The sequence below is a fragment of the Salvelinus fontinalis genome, chromosome 14 (genome assembly GCF_029448725.1).
Source record: "Salvelinus fontinalis isolate EN_2023a chromosome 14, ASM2944872v1, whole genome shotgun sequence".
Lineage (NCBI taxonomy): Eukaryota > Metazoa > Chordata > Actinopteri > Salmoniformes > Salmonidae > Salvelinus > Salvelinus fontinalis.
This window is the reverse complement of record NC_074678.1, coordinates 47,844,367-47,849,093: the sequence shown is the minus strand read 5'-3', so window position 1 is coordinate 47,849,093 and position 4,727 is coordinate 47,844,367.

Sequence of the window (4,727 nt, the reverse complement as noted above, 5' to 3'; positions counted from 1 at the left end):
GCATGTTTTCATTATATGATTAATTGTTCAGAATTCTCACAAGATTATTGACTTCATACACTGAGTATACCAAACATTAGGAACACCTTCCTAAAATGAGTTGCCCTCAGAACAGCCTCTATTTGTCAGGGCATGGATTATACAAGGTGTCAGTCCTCGGCCGCTGACCCATGTTGACTCCAATGCTTCCCACAGTTGTGTCAAGTGGGCTGGATGACCTTTGGGTGGTGAACCATTGATGCACACAAAACTGTTGAGTGTGAAAAACCCAGCAGCATTGCAGTTCTTGACACACACCGGTGTGCCTGGCACCTACTACCATATCCCGTTCAAAGGCACTTAAATCTTTGTTTTAAACAGCAACATCAATAAGGGATCACAGCTTTCACCTGGTCAGTATGTCATGGAAAGAGCAGGTGTTCTTAATGTTCTGTCAACTCAGTGTATCGTAACAGAAGACGAGACACAAAGAAGTTGTTCTCATCAGTCCATCTGCACATCACATGACTGTGCCTCACCTTGGACCTGTCCCAATGGCACCCTATTCCCAATATAGTGCACTATATGGGAATTGACTACCATTTTGGGACACAAGCCGCGCCTCACCTTGTTATTGAACAGGTCACCACCCAAGCAGTAAAAATAAATATTGCAGACGCCTGCCAGATCTAAAAATGCCTGGATAGGTGTTTAACAGATCAGCGAAACACATCATATGATATAGGAATCTGATAGCCGACTGCACAGTCGATTACGTGGCATGCCACCATTGGTTAATGCAATACAATGTCGGCCTGGAACAGGACCAAGGCCACAAACAGAACAAAGACAGAAAGAACTTTGGCCCAGACATCCACTCATTTTTACAAGATAAATCAATAATCTGGCTCCCTGCAGTGTATACTATTCCCATGACAGCCTCAGCTCGTAAGACAAACACACATAAAAAAGCAGTGGGAAAATCAAAGAGAAACCTGAGGCATCATAACTCAAGGTTATATGTGAATTACTAGGATACAGTGAACAAACTGTTTAGTGTTGCTACAACTTTCCAAACAATCTTGTGAGGAGGACCTAAGCCAGCGAGGGAGTGGTTGGTTGGCTCGTCCCCAGCCAGGCCACATCCTGTTGCAGTGGATGTGTCCCAAATCACATCCTATTTCCTTTATAGTGCACTGCTTTTGACCAGCTCCCTATGGGTCCTGGTCAAAAGTAGTGCATTGCAACAGGACTAGCGCGCCATTTGGGACGTGTAGAGTGAGGAAAAACGACTGGATTCACTGGAGCAGTTTAGGCCTAGTTCCTATTGTGAGGCAGGAGCCAACATGCTAGATGTCTGTCAGACCTCTCCCCTATAAGACTGGCTGCATTTGAATCCAAAAATGTTGTATTCTTCCACACTGTTCTCCCCCTTAGCAAATCTGAAATAACTAAATAGGTGAGAGCTATATAAAACTCTATACGAGCTATATGAAGCTAATGCCTAATCCCCACAGCTATCCAGTGGTTGCAGAATCAGAGAGGAGAGAAGTGGGCAATAGCTGGGACAAGTGGATGAGCTTTCGGATTGGAATACAGCCCTGAGCATAGTAGAGTGATGGGCTTGCCCAATGTGCAGAATACATGCAGAGCCTTATATTGGTTTGCTGTAAATATTTTGTACAGTGACAGGAGCTTGGCAGTGCTACAACGCAAGGTGAGGGGGGCTGAGTGGCAAAGGCAACCCACAGAAAGCACATAAGGGGGAAGGAACAGGTACGAGTGTAACGATTGCTCCTGTCCATTCCCCATTACAGCAGAGCCAACCTGGGCAGGTAAGAGAAAAACCTCAGCAGAACCATCTATTCATCTGTAGTGGGTCACCGAGCTTTATCGGATCAGAGCTATGTTGCATTGTAAAACAAGACCATTTTTATAGTAGATATTGATTATTTGCTTAGCATCAATATCAGCTACATATTTAACAGTTTACAGTTGTTTAAAATTGACATTATTTTCAAATGTGTGGTTTATGGGCAAAAAATATATAATGTGGTGTGGACATCATCACTTGTACTTACCACTACCGTTTAGAAATGGCAGCCAAGCACGCCAGAGGCAGCGAGGTTCCAGCCACTGCCTCAGTGAGAGAGAGCCAGGAGAAGAGCAGCAAAGCAGTAGAGGTACAACAAGGGACCATATAAACCTATAACTATTGTAACGGGGGACAACATTTTATCATCTTTTTTAACAGTACATGAGTGTTGCCTGGTCAACTTCGAACGTTTTCGTGTCCAGCCTTGAAACAGAACGTACACAATGATGAATGTCTTCTCAGTGGATCTACTAGATGTTTATTATTCAAATGGTTACCACCAAATGGGGTGTCCACTGATCTTTTGTGTCTATATGTTAAATCCCAGGTGTCAGGGGGAGCCCCTTCATTGCTCCGTAGGCTGTCGTCTAGGCCAGCTCCCAGCCAGGCTCATGCCCACACTAAGCCCCAGGCCCTCTTCAGCCTGAAAGGGCTCGTCACCACCCAGAAGTTCTCCAAGGCACTCAAGGTGGGGGCACAGTATTCCCTACATAGTGCACTTACTTTTGACAAGGGCTCTGGTCAGAAGTAGCGCACTACATAGGGAATAGGTTGTACTTTGGGACGTAGTCAAGGTAAAGCCCCTCAAGGAGCCAGAGGACCCATTCAAACCAAGGGGACATGTTCAGTAGGAAGAAAACATTTAAGAAGAGTGAAACTGGGAAGTTCACTATGAATATAAACGCATGTTGATGCAAACTGTTTTGCAATGGTGTGCCCTACTGAACACGACCCAGTGTTTCTTATTGAATACCTAATTGAATCACTACAGTCTGCCTGTTAAGTATCTCTTTTTAGCTTTCACGTTGTATTAATTCGGATGAATAAATGATGGATATAGAACATAAGTAGACATTGGTCGTATTCACTGGGAACAAAATGGAAGCAACGGTATGGCACAACCTGAACTTGTCCTGTAAGAAACGCTTGTTTTTGTATTTTGCTACGGTGTTCACTAATGAATATGACCCTGTTGTCATACTGGTTCTCTCTGTTAAGTTTTTAATTGTGTGTACTCGGGAATGCATTGCACTGAAGATTGCAGTGAGGAACATCCCGGCAAGGAAACCTATTGTTATAGTCAATGAGCAGGTCAGATCAACACATTCATATGGCTACACACTAAAGTTGAACATAACAGCCCTGATCTTTCACCAGTAGTCTAGCCACTTAGACAACAGTTACCCCTCTCCCTGGCCTGGGCATCTCTCAGTCTAAAGTGGCTTCGTTTCATCTCATTTCCTTCATCTGCACTGATATAGCAGAAACCGGACAGACAAAAGCAAATTCCTGGTGACCAACCGCCATGTTGCATTTACCTTTCCTCTGTTTTCAGAGCAGTGCCTATAAATGAGATAAATAAGACAATATAAATAAATAAGACAAAGGAATTTTAGACTGTTAAGATACATCCCTGGCTGTCTCTTCAGATTGAATCTCAATTGTAGGTCCTTGATTCCTCGTGTCTTCTCTCCTCACCTTCCCAAAGTGCATTGGAGGAGAACAGCAGAGGGGAGGAACCACAGATCTTGTCCAATGCATTTGGAGAAGAAAGTGAGGACTTGAGAAATCAAGGAAATATAATTGGGTTTCACCTCTGCTCTTCAGGTGCCAGTGGGTTCGGCCCAGCCTGCCGAGAAGTTCCCCTGCGGCCTGGTCCATCAGATGCTGCAGGACTTCCTGTCATCTCGGCTGGAGGCGGTGGGTTATAGCGCCCCCTCCTGTGGTGGTCTGGTCAAGGCGCTGAGTGAGGAGGTGAAGGCTCTGGTGAGGACTGTGTGTCCTGACCGCTACCGGCTGGTGTGTACTGTGGCGCTAGGCCAGCTGGGTCCAGAGGGGCAGCAAGGATATGGAGGGCTGGTACTGGCTAGTCGTAGTCTCTGGGATCCCCAGACAGACACCTGTGTTTCCCACACCTACCGGAGCCAAGAGATATTCTGTACTGCAAATGTGTTTGCTGTGTACTTCGAGTAAGGTAGAAGTTGACAAAGGCACTAATCCGATATATGAAAGTGGTCCAAAAAAATTAAAAAAGAGCTGTGACACAGGGTATGCATCCCAAATGGCACCCTATTCCCTATATAGAGCTCTGGTCAAAAATAGTGCACTATGGTCCCTAGTTGAAAGTAGTGCATTAAATAGGTTAAAGGGTGCCATTTGGGATGCAGCCTCTTGAACTAGAGGTCACCAACACTAGTCACTTCCTGGCTGTCCAATTTGTATGATAGACTCATCTGCTGTTCTTTATAAAAACAGCAATAATCATATTTGGAGTGTACTTGAATAAAACAAATGTATTTATTTATGTATACAAGTTGTTAGGTTTAAATATTGGTTAATAGTTCTTCTCTTGGACACTTCCCTGATATCTATTGTCAGACATTTGGAGTGAGTCAGGGCGTTTTGTGTGTGGCTGCTTGTATTACTATCCTCGTGGGTACCAGAAATCCCCACACAGATAATAAAACAGTTATTTTAGGTTAGGGGTCAAGGTTAGTGTAAGGGAAAATAGGATTTAGAATTGAAATTAATGTGTTCAGACAAGGATAGTAAAACATGTGAGTGAGAGAGTGTCAAGGTAATTAAATAGTGTCCAAATCACCCTACTTGCTTTGAAAAGTGGCAAACAGGAAAAAAGAAAATGGACAAGAAG